We start from the raw sequence: 13,445 nt of genomic DNA, 5'->3' as shown, positions 1-13,445 counted from the left end.
ATTTATGTATATCAAATGAAAAAGTTTGTACGCTGTTGTCTGCTTGGTACCAAAAGATTCTGTAATCAATGTACTATTAAAATGTATAATAGATGAATTTTTGGCTCGTCTTAAAATATTAAAAATCGATACTTTTTTACCGCTGACCCTATGCGACGCATCCTTAATTTATGTATAGCAAATGAAAAAGTTTGTACGCTGTTGTCTGCTTGGTACCAAAAGATTCTGTAATCAATGTACTATTAAAATGTATAATCGATGAATTTTTGGCTCGTCTTAAAATATTAGAAATCGATACTTTTTACCGCTGAACCTATGCGCCGCATCCTTAATTTATGTATATCAAATGAAAAAGTTTGTACGCTGTTGTCTGCTTGGTACCAAAAGATTCTGTAATAATTGTACTATTAAAATGTATAATCGATGAATTTTTGGCTCGTCTTAAAATATTGGAAATCGATACTTTTTATCGCTGACCCTATGCGACGCAACATTATTTTATGTATATCAAGTTAAAAAATTTGTACGCTGGTGTCTGCATGGTACGAAAAGATTCTGTAATCATTGTACTATTAAAATGTATAATCGATGAATTTTTGGCTCGTCTTAAAATATTAGAAATTAAAACTTTTTTGACGCGGACCCTGCGCGACGCATCCTTATTTTATGTTTATCGTATTAAAAAATTTTTACGCTGGGGTCTGCATGGTACCAAAAGATTCTGTAATCAATGTACTATTAAAATGTATAATAGATGAATTTTTGGCTCGTCTTAAAATGTTAGAAATTGATACATTTATGCCGCTGACCCTATGCGACGCATCCTTAATTTATGTATATCAAATGAAAAAATTGTACGCTGTTGTCTGCTTGGTACCAAAAGTTTCTGTAATCATTGTACTATTAAAATGTATAATCGATGAATTTTTGGCTCGTCTTAAAATATTAGAAATTAATACTTTTTTGACGCGGACCCTGCGCGACGCATCCTTATTTTATGTTTATCGTATTAAAAAATTTGTACGCTGGTGTCTGCATGGTACCAAAAGATTCTGTAATCAATGTACTATTAAAATGTATAATAGATGAATTTTTGGCTCGTCTTAAAATATTAGAAATTGATACATTTATGCCGCTGACCCTATGCGACGCATCCTTAATTTATGTATAGCAAATGAAAAAGTTTGTACGCTGTTGTCTGCTTGGTACCAAAAGATTCTGTAATCAATGTACTGTTAAAATGTATAATCGATGAATTTTTGGCTCGTCTCAAAATATTAGAAATTGATACTTTTTTGACGCGGACCCTGTGCGACGCATCCTTAATTTATGTATAGCAAATGAAAAAGTTAGTACGCTGTTGTCTGCTTGGTACCAAAAGATTCTGTAATCAATGTACTGTTAAAATGTATAATCGATGAATTTTTGGCTCGTCTTAGAATATTAGAAATTAATACTTTTTTGACGCGGACCCTTTGCGACGCATCCTTATTTTATGTTTATCATATTAAAAAATTTGTACGCTGGTGTCTGTTTGGTACCAACTGATTCTGTAATCAATGTACTATTAAAATGTATAATCGATGAATTTTTGGCTCGTCTTAAAATATTAGAAATTGATACTTTTTTGACGCGGACCCTATGCGACGCAACCTTAATTTATGTATAGCAAATGAAAAAGTTTGTACGCTGTTGTCTGCTTGGTACCAAAAGATTCTGTAATCAATGTACTGTTAAAATGTATAATCGATGAATTTTTGGCTCGTCTCAAAATATTAGAAATTGATACTTTTTTGACGCGGACCCTGTGCGACGCATCCTTAATTTATGTATATCAAATGAAAAAGTGTGTACGCTGTTGTCTGCTTGGTACCAAAAGATTCTGTAATAATTGTACTATTAAAATGTATAATCGATGAATTTTTGGCTCGTCTTAAAATATTAGAAATCGATACTTTTTACCGCTGAACCTATGCGCCGCATCCTTAATTTATGTATATCAAATGAAAAAGTTTGTACGCTGTTGTCTGCATGGTACGAAAAGATTCTGTAATCATTGTACTATTAAAATGTATAATCGATGAATTTTTGGCTCGTCTTAAAATATTAGAAATCGATACTTTTTTACCGCTGACCCTATGCGACGCATCCTTAATTTATGTATATTAAATGAAAAAGTTTGTACGCTGTTGTCTGCTTGGTACCATAAGATTCTGTAATCATTGTACTATTAAAAAGTATAATCGATGAATTTTTGGCTCGTCTTAAAATATTAGAAATTAATACTTTTTTGACGCGGACCCTGCGCGACGCATCCTTATTTTATGTTTATCGTATAAAAAATTTGTACGCTGGTGTCTGCATGGTACCAAAAGATTCTGTAATCAATGTACTATTAAAATGTATAATAGATGAATTTTTGGCTCGTCTTAAAATATTAGAAATTGATACATTTATGCCGCTGACCCTATGCGACGCATCCTTAATTTATGTATAGCAAATGAAAAAGTTTGTACCTTGTTGTCTGCTTGGTACCAAAAGATTCTGTAATCAATGTACTATTAAAATGTATAATCGATGAATTTTTGGCTCGTCTTAAAATATTAGAAATCGATACTTTTTTACCGCTGACCCTAAGCGACGCAACATTATTTTAAGTATATCAAGTTAAAAAATTTGTACGCTGGTGTCTGCTTGGTACGAAAAGATTCTGTAATCAATGTACTATTAAAATGTATAATCGATGAATTTTTGGCTCGTCTTAAAATATTAGAAATCGATACTTTTTTACCGCTGACCCTATGCGACGCATCCTTAATTTATGTATATCAAATGAAAAAGTTTGTACGCTGTTGTCTGCTTGGTACCAAAAGATTCTGTAATCAATGTACTATTAAAATGTATAATAGATGAATTTTTGGCTCGTCTTAAAATATTAGAAATTGATACATTTATGCCGCTGACCCTATGCGACGCATTCTTAATTTATGTATAGCAAATGAAAAAGTTTGTACGCTGTTGTCTGCTTGGTACCAAAAGATTCTGTAATCAATGTATTGTTAAAATGTATAATCGATGAATTTTTGGCTCGTCTTAAAATATTAGAAATTAATACTTTTTTGACGCGGACCCTGTGCGACGCATCCTTATTTTATGTTTATCATATTAAAAAATTTGTACGCTGGTGTCTGTTTGGTACCAACTGATTCTGTAATCAATGTACTATTATAATGTATAATCGATGAATTTTTGGCTCGTCTTAAAATATTAAAAATCGATACTTTTTTACCGCTGACCCTATGCGACGCATCCTTAATTTATGTATATCAAATGAAAAAGTTTGTACGCTGTTGTCTGCTTGGTACCAAAAGATTCTGTAATAATTGTACTATTAAAATGTATAATCGATGAATTTTTGGCTCGTCTTAAAATATTGGAAATTGATACTTTTTATCGCTGACCCTATGCGACGCAACATTATTTTATGTATATCATGTTAAAAAATTTGTACGCTGGTGTCTGCTTGGTACCAAAAGATTCTGTAATCAATGTACTATTAAAATGAATAATCGATGAATTTTTGGCTCGTCTTAAAATATTAGAAATTAAAACTTATTTGACGCGGACCCTGCGCGACGCATACTTATTTTATGTTTATCGTATTAAAAAATTTGTACGCTGGGGTCTGCATGGTACCAAAAGATTCTGTAATCAATGTACTATTAAAATGTATAATAGATGAATTTTTGGCTCGTCTTAAAATATTAAAAATCGATACTTTTTTACCGCTGACCCTATGCGACGCATCCTTAAATTATGTATATCAAATGAAAAAGTTTGTACGCTGTTGTCTGCTTGGTACCAAAAGATTCTGTAATCAATGTACTATTAAAATGTATAATAGATGAATTTTTGGCTCGTCTTAAAATATTAAAAATCGATACTTTTTTACCGCTGACCCTATGCGACGCATCCTTAATTTATGTATAGCAAATGAAAAAGTTTGTACGCTGTTGTCTGCTTGGTACCAAAAGATTCTGTAATCAATGTACTATTAAGATGTATAATCGATGAATTTTTGGCTCGTCTTAAAATATTAGAAATCGATACTTTTTACCGCTGAACCTATGCGCCGCATCCTTAATTTATGTATATCAAATGAAAAAGTTTGTACGCTGTTGTCTGCTTGGTACCAAAAGATTCTGTAATAATTGTACTATTAAAATGTATAATCGATGAATTTTTGGATCGTATTAAAATATTGGAAATCGATACTTTTTATCGCTGACCCTATGCGACGCAACATTATTTTATGTATATCAAGTTAAAAAATTTGTACGCTGGTGTCTGCATGGTACGAAAAGATTCTGTAATCATTGTACTATTAAAATGTATAATCGATGAATTTTTGGCTCGTCTTAAAATATTAGAAATTAATACTTTTTTGACGCGGACCCTGCGCGACGCATCCTTATTTTATGTTTATCGTATTAAAAAATTTGTACGCTGGTGTCTGCATGGTACCAAAAGATTCTGTAATCAATGTACTATTAAAATGTATAATAGATGAATTTTTGGCTCGTCTTAAAATATTAGAAATTGATACATTTATGCCGCTGACCCTATGCGACGCATCCTTAATTTATGTATAGCAAATGAAAAAGTTTGTACCTTGTTGTCTGCTTGGTACCAAAAGATTCTGTAATCAATGTACTATTAAAATGTATAATCGATGAATTTTTGGCTCGTCTTAAAATATTAGAAATCGATACTTTTTTACCGCTGACCCTAAGCGACGCAACATTATTTTAAGTATATCATGTTAAAAAATTTGTACGCTGATGTCTGTTTGGTACCAAAAGATTCTATAATCACTGTACTATTAAAATGTATAATAGATGAATTTTTGGCTCGTCTTAAAATATTGGAAATCGATACTTTTTACCGCTGACCCTATGCGACGCAACATTATTTTATGTATATCAAGTTAAAAAATTTGTACGCTGGTGTCTGCTTGGTACGAAAAGATTCTGTAATCAATGTACTATTAAAATGTATAATAGATGAATTTTTGGCTCGTCTTAAAATATTAGAAATTGATACATTTATGCCGCTGACCCTATGCGACGCATTCTTAATTTATGTATAGCAAATGAAAAAGTTTGTACGCTGTTGTCTGCTTGGTACCAAAAGATTCTGTAATCAATGTATTGTTAAAATGTATAATCGATGAATTTTTGGCTCGTCTTAAAATATTAGAAATTGATACATTTATGCCGCTGACCCTATGCGACGCATTCTTAATTTATGTATAGCAAATGAAAAAGTTTGTACGCTGTTGTCTGCTTGGTACCAAAAGATTCTGTAATCAATGTATTGTTAAAATGTATAATCGATGAATTTTTGGCTCGTCTTAAAATATTAGAAATTAATACTTTTTTGACGCGGACCCTGTGCGACGCATCCTTATTTTATGTTTATCATATTAAAAAATTTGTACGCTGGTGTCTGTTTGGTACCAACTGATTCTGTAATCAATGTACTATTATAATGTATAATCGATGAATTTTTGGCTCGTCTTAAAATATTAAAAATCGATACTTTTTTACCGCTGACCCTATGCGACGCATCCTTAATTTATGTATATCAAATGAAAAAGTTTGTACGCTGTTGTCTGCTTGGTACCAAAAGATTCTGTAATAATTGTACTATTAAAATGTATAATCGATGAATTTTTGGCTCGTCTTAAAATATTGGAAATTGATACTTTTTATCGCTGACCCTATGCGACGCAACATTATTTTATGTATATCAAGTTAAAAAATTTGTACGCTGGTGTCTGCTTGGTACCAAAAGATTCTGTAATCAATGTACTATTAAAATGAATAATCGATGAATTTTTGGCTCGTCTTAAAATATTAGAAATTAAAACTTATTTGACGCGGACCCTGCGCGACGCATACTTATTTTATGTTTATCGTATTAAAAAATTTGTACGCTGGGGTCTGCATGGTACCAAAAGATTCTGTAATCAATGTACTATTAAAATGTATAATAGATGAATTTTTGGCTCGTCTTAAAATATTAAATATCGATACTTTTTTACCGCTGACCCTATGCGACGCATCCTTAATTTATGTATATCAAATGAAAAAGTTTGTACGCTGTTGTCTGCTTGGTACCAAAAGATTCTGTAATCAATGTACTATTAAAATGTATAATAGATGAATTTTTGGCTCGTCTTAAAATATTAAAAATCGATACTTTTTTACCGCTGACCCTATGCGACGCATCCTTAATTTATGTATAGCAAATGAAAAAGTTTGTACGCTGTTGTCTGCTTGGTACCAAAAGATTCTGTAATCAATGTACTATTAAAATGTATAATCGATGAATTTTTGGCTCGTCTTAAAATATTAGAAATCGATACTTTTTACCGCTGAACCTATGCGCCGCATCCTTAATTTATGTATATCAAATGAAAAAGTTTGTACGCTGTTGTCTGCTTGGTACCAAAAGATTCTGTAATAATTGTACTATTAAAATGTATAATCGATGAATTTTTGGCTCGTCTTAAAATATTGGAAATCGATACTTTTTATCGCTGACCCTATGCGACGCAACATTATTTTATGTATATCAAGTTAAAAAATTTGTACGCTGGTGTCTGCATGGTACGAAAAGATTCTGTAATCATTGTACTATTAAAATGTATAATCGATGAATTTTTGGCTCGTCTTAAAATATTAGAAATTAAAACTTTTTTGACGCGGACCCTGCGCGACGCATCCTTATTTTATGTTTATCGTATTAAAAAATTTGTACGCTGGGGTCTGCATGGTACCAAAAGATTCTGTAATCAATGTATTGTTAAAATGTATAATCGATGAATTTTTGGCTCGTCTTAAAATATTAGAAACTAATACTTTTTTGACGCGGACCCTGTGCGACGCATACTTATTTTATGTTTATCCTATTAAAAAATTTGTACGCTGGTGTCTGTTTGGTACCAACTGATTCTGTAATCAATGTACTATTAAAATGTATAATCGATGAATTTTTGGCTCGTCTTAAAATATTAGAAATTGATACATTTATGCCGCTGACCCTATGCGACGGATCCTTAATTTATGTATAGGAAATGAAAAAGTTTGTACGCTGTTGTCTGCTTGGTACCAAAAGATTCTGTAATCAATGTACTGTTAAAATGTATAATCGATGAATTTTTGGCTCGTCTTAAAATATTAGAAATTGATACTTTTTTGACGCGGACCCTGCGCGACGCATCCTTATTTTATGTTTATCATATTAAAAAATTTGTACGCTGTTGTCTGCTTGGTACCAAAAGATTCTGTAATAATTGTACTATTAAAATGTATAATCGATGAATTTTTGGCTCGTCTTAAAATATTGGAAATCGATACTTTTTACAGCTGACCCTATGCGACGCATCCTTATTTTATGTTTATCGTATTAAAAACTTTGTACGCTGGTGTCTGCATGGTACCAAAAGATTCTGAAATCAATGTACTATTAAAATGTATAATAGATGAATTTTTGGCTCGTCTTAAAATATTAGAAATTGATACATTTATGCCGCTGACCCTATGCGACGGATCCTTAATTTATGTATAGCAAATGAAAAAGTTTGTACGCTGTTGTCTGCTTGGTACCAAAAGATTCTGTAATCAATGTACTGTTAAAATGTATAATCGATGAATTTTTGGCTCGTCTTAAAATATTAGAAATTGATACTTTTTTGACGCGGACCCTGCGCGACGCATCCTTATTTTATGTTTATCATATTAAAAAATTTGTACGCTGGTGTCTGTTTGGTACCAACAGATTCTGTAATCAATGTACTATTAAAATGTATAATAGATGAATTTTTGGCTCGTCTTAAAATATTAGAAATTGATACTTATTTGACGCGGACCCTGCGCGACGCATCCTTATTTTGTGTTTATCGTATTAAAAAATTTGTACGCTGGGGTCTGCATGGTACCAAAAGATTCTGTAATCAATGTACTATTAAAATGTATAAAAGATGAATTTTTGGCTCGTCTTAAAATATTAAAAATCGATACTTTTTTACCGCTGACCCTATGCGACGCATCCTTAATTTATGTATATCAAATGAAAAAGTTTGTACGCTGTTGTCTGCTTGGTACCAAAAGATTCTGTAATAATTGTACTATTAAAATGTATAATCGATGAATTTTTGGCTCGTCTTAAAATATTGGAAATCGATACTTTTTACCGCTGACCCTATGCGACGCAACATTATTTTATGTATATCAAGTTAAAAAATTTGTACGCTGGTGTCTGCATGGTACGAAAAGATTCTGTAATCATTGTACTATTAAAATGTATAATCGATGAATTTTTGGCTCGTCTTAAAATATTAGAAATTAAAACTTTTTTGACGCGGACCCTGCGCGACGCATCCTTATTTTATGTTTATCGTATTAAAAAATTTTTACGCTGGGGTCTGCATGGTACCAAAAGATTCTGTAATCAATGTACTATTAAAATGTATAATAGATGAATTTTTGGCTCGTCTTAAAATGTTAGAAATTGATACATTTATGCCGCTGACCCTATGCGACGCATCCTTAATTTATGTATAGCAAATGAAAAAGTTTGTACGCTGTTGTCTGCTTGGTACCAAAAGATTCTGTAATCAATGTACTGTTAAAATGTATAATCGATGAATTTTTGGCTCGTCTCAAAATATTAGAAATTGATACGTTTGTGACGCGGACCCTGTGCGACGCATATTTATATTATGTATATCAAGTTAAAAAATTTGTACGCTGGTGTCTGCTTGGTACCAAAAGATTCTGTAATCAATGTACTATTAAAATGTATAATCGATGAATTTTTGGCTCGTCTTAAAATATTAAAAATCGATACTTTTTTACCGCTGACCCTATGCGACGCATCCTTAATTTATGTATATCAAATGAAAAAGTTTGTACGCTGTTGTCTGCTTGGTACCAAAAGATTCTGTAATAATTGTACTATTAAAATGTATAATCGATGAATTTTTGGCTCGTCTTAAAATATTGGAAATAGATACTTTTTACCGCTGACCCTATGCGACGCAACATTATTTTATGTATATCAAGTTAAAAAATTTGTACGCTGGTGTCTGCATGGTACGAAAAGATTCTGTAATCATTGTACTATTAAAATGTATAATCGATGAATTTTTGGCTCGTCTTAAAATATTGGAAATCGATACTTTTTACAGCTGACCCTATGCGACGCATCCTTATTTTATGTTTATCGTATTAAAAACTTTGTACGCTGGTGTCTGCATGGTACCAAAAGATTCTGAAATCAATGTACTATTAAAATGTATAATAGATGAATTTTTGGCTCGTCTTAAAATATTAGAAATTGATACATTTATGCCGCTGACCCTATGCGACGCATCCTTAATTTATGTATAGCAAATGAAAAAGTTTGTACGCTGTTGTCTGCTTGGTACCAAAAGATTCTGTAATCAATGTACTGTTAAAATGTATAATCGATGAATTTTTGGCTCGTCTTAAAATATTAGAAATTGATACTTTTTTGACGCGGACCCTGCGCGACGCATCCTTATTTTATGTTTATCATATTAAAAAATTTGTACGCTGGTGTCTGTTTGGTACCAACAGATTCTGTAATCAATGTACTATTAAAAAGTATAATAGATGAATTTTTGGCTCGTCTTAAAATATTAGAAATTGATACATTTATGCCGCTGACCCTATGTGACGCATCCTTAATTTATGTATAGCAAATGAAAAAGTTTGTACGCTGTTGTCTGCTTGGTACCAAAAGATTCTGTAATCAATGTACTGTTAAAATGTATAATCGATGAATTTTTGGCTCGTCTTAAAATATTAGAAATTAGTACTTTTTTGACGCGGACCCTTTGCGACGCATCCTTATTTTATGTTTATCATATTAAAAAATTTGTACGCTGGTGTCTGTTTGGTACCAACTGATTCTGTAATCAATGTACTATTAAAATGTATAATCGATGAATTTTTGGCTCGTCTTAAAATATTAGAAATTGATACTTTTTTGACGCGGACCCTGCGCGACGCATCCTTATTTTGTGTTTATCGTATTAAAAAATTTGTACGCTGGGGTCTGCATGGTACCAAAAGATTCTGTAATCAATGTACTATTAAAATGTATAAAAGATGAATTTTTGGCTCGTCTTAAAATATTAAAAATCGATACTTTTTTACCGCTGACCCTATGCGACGCATCCTTAATTTATGTATATCAAATGAAAAAGTTTGTACGCTGTTGTCTGCTTGGTACCAAAAGATTCTGTAATAATTGTACTATTAAAATGTATAATCGATGAATTTTTGGCTCGTCTTAAAATATTGGAAATCGATACTTTTTACCGCTGACCCTATGCGACGCAACATTATTTTATGTATATCAAGTTAAAAAATTTGTACGCTGGTGTCTGCATGGTACGAAAAGATTCTGTAATCATTGTACTATTAAAATGTATAATCGATGAATTTTTGGCTCGTCTTAAAATATTAGAAATTAAAACTTTTTTGACGCGGACCCTGTGCGACGCATCCTTAATTTATGTATATCAAATGAAAAAGTTTGTACGCTGTTGTCTGCTTGGTACCAAAAGATTCTGTAATAATTGTACTATTAAAATGTATAATCGATGAATTTTTGGCTCGTCTTAAAATATTGGAAATCGATACTTTTTACAGCTGACCCTATGCGACGCAACATTATTTTATATATATCAAGTTAAAAAATTTGTACGCTGGTGTCTGCATGGTACGAAAAGATTCTGTAATCATTGTACTATTAAAATGTATAATCGATGAATTTTTGGCTCGTCTTCAAATATTAGAAATCGATACTTTTTTACCGCTGACCCTATTCGACGCATCCTTAATTTATGTATATCAAATGAAAAAATTGTACGTTGTTGTCTGCTTGGTACCAAAAGATTCTGTAATCATTGTACTATTAAAATGTATAATCGATGAATTTTTGGCTCGTCTTAAAATATTAGAAATTAATACTTTTTTGACGCGGACCCTGCGCGACGCATCCTTATTTTATGTTTATCGTATTAAAAAATTTGTACGCTGGTGTCTGCTTGGTACCAAAAGATTCTGTAATCAATGTACTATTAAAATGTATAATCGATGAATTTTTGGCTCGTCTTAAAATATTAAAAATCGATACTTTTTTACCGCTGACCCTATGCGACGCATCCTTAATTTATGTATATCAAATGAAAAAGTTTGTACGCTGTTGTCTGCTTGGTACCAAAAGATTCTGTAATCAATGTACTATTAAAATGTATAATCGATGAATTTTTGGCTCGTCTTAAAATATTAGAAATCGATACTTTTTACCGCTGAACCTATGCGCCGCATCCTTAATTTATGTATATCAAATGAAAAAGTTTGTACGCTGTTGTCTGCTTGGTACCAAAAGATTCTGTAATAATTGTACTATTAAAATGTATAATCGATGAATTTTTGGCTCGTCTTAAAATATTAGAAATTGATACTTTTTTGACGCGGACCCTGCGCGACGCATCCTTATTTTATGTTTATCATATTAAAAAATTTGTACGCTGGTGTCTGTTTGGTACCAACTGATTCTGTAATCAATGTACTATTAAAATGTATAATCGATGAATTTTTGGCTCGTCTTAAAATATTAGAAATTGATACTTTTTTGACGCGGACCCTGCGCGACGCATCCTTATTTTGTGTTTATCGTATTAAAAAATTTGTACGCTGGGGTCTGCTTGGTACCAAAAGATTCTGTAATCAATGTACTATTAAAATGTATAAAAGATGAATTTTTGGCTCGTCTTAAAATATTAAAAATCGATACTTTTTTACCGCTGACCCTATGCGACGCATCCTTAATATATGTATATCAAATGAAAAAGTTTGTACGCTATTGTCTGCTTGGTACCATAAGATTCTGTAATCATTGTACTATTAAAATGTATAATCGATGAATTTTTGGCTCGTCTTAAAATATTAGTAATTAATACTTTTTTGACGCGGACCCTGCGCGACGCATCCTTATTTTATGTTTATCGTATTAAAAAATTTGTACGCTGGTGTCTGCATGGTACGAAAAGATTCTGTAATCAATGTACTATTAAAATGTATAATCGATGAATTTTTGGCTCGTCTTAAAATATTAGAAATCGATACTTTTTACCGCTGAACCTATGCGCCGCATCCTTAATTTATGTATATCAAATGAAAAAGTTTGTACGCTGTTGTCTGCATGGTACGAAAAGATTCTGTAATCATTGTACTATTAAAATGTATAATCGATGAATTTTTGGCTCGTCTTAAAATATTAGAAATTAATACTTTTTTGACGCGGACCCTGCGCGACGCATCCTTATTTTATGTTTATCGTATTAAAAAATTTGTACGCTGGTGTCTGCATGGTACCAAAAGATTCTGTAATCAATGTACTATTAAAATGTATAACAGATGAATTTTTGGCTCGTCTTAAAATATTAGAAATTGATACATTTATGCCGCTGACCCTATGCGACGCATCCTTAATTTATGTATAGCAAATGAAAAAGTTTGTACCTTGTTGTCTGCTTGGTACCAAAAGATTCTGTAATCAATGTACTATTAAAATGTATAATCGATGAATTTTTGGCTCGTCTTAAAATATTAGAAATCGATACTTTTTTACCGCTGACCCTAAGCGACGCAACATTATTTTAAGTATATCATGTTAAAAAATTTGTACGCTGATGTCTGTTTGGTACCAAAAGATTCTATAATCACTGTACTATTAAAATGTATAATAGATGAATTTTTGGCTCGTCTTAAAATATTGGAAATCGATACTTTTTACCGCTGACCCTATGCGACGCAACATTATTTTATGTATATCAAGTTAAAAAATTTGTACGCTGGTGTCTGCTTGGTACGAAAAGATTCTGTAATCAATGTACTATTAAAATGTATAATAGATGAATTTTTGGCTCGTCTTAAAATATTAGAAATTGATACATTTATGCCGCTGACCCTATGCGACGCATTCTTAATTTATGTATAGCAAATGAAAAAGTTTGTACGCTGTTGTCTGCTTGGTACCAAAAGATTCTGTAATCAATGTATTGTTAAAATGTATAATCGATGAATTTTTGGCTCGTCTTAAAATATTAGAAATTAATACTTTTTTGACGCGGACCCTGTGCGACGCATCCTTATTTTATGTTTATCATATTAAAAAATTTGTACGCTGGTGTCTGTTTGGTACCAACTGATTCTGTAATCAATGTACTATTATAATGTATAATCGATGAATTTTTGGCTCGTCTTAAAATATTAAAAATCGATACTTTTTTACCGCTGACCCTATGCGACGCATCCTTAATTTATGTATATCAAATGAAA

This window comes from Prenolepis imparis, unplaced genomic scaffold, assembly GCF_030444845.1.
Source record: "Prenolepis imparis isolate NDT839.2.m4 unplaced genomic scaffold, iyPreImpa1.0 SCAF_9, whole genome shotgun sequence".
Taxonomy (NCBI): Eukaryota; Metazoa; Arthropoda; class Insecta; order Hymenoptera; family Formicidae; genus Prenolepis; species Prenolepis imparis.
This window is presented reverse-complemented; position numbering follows the sequence as displayed.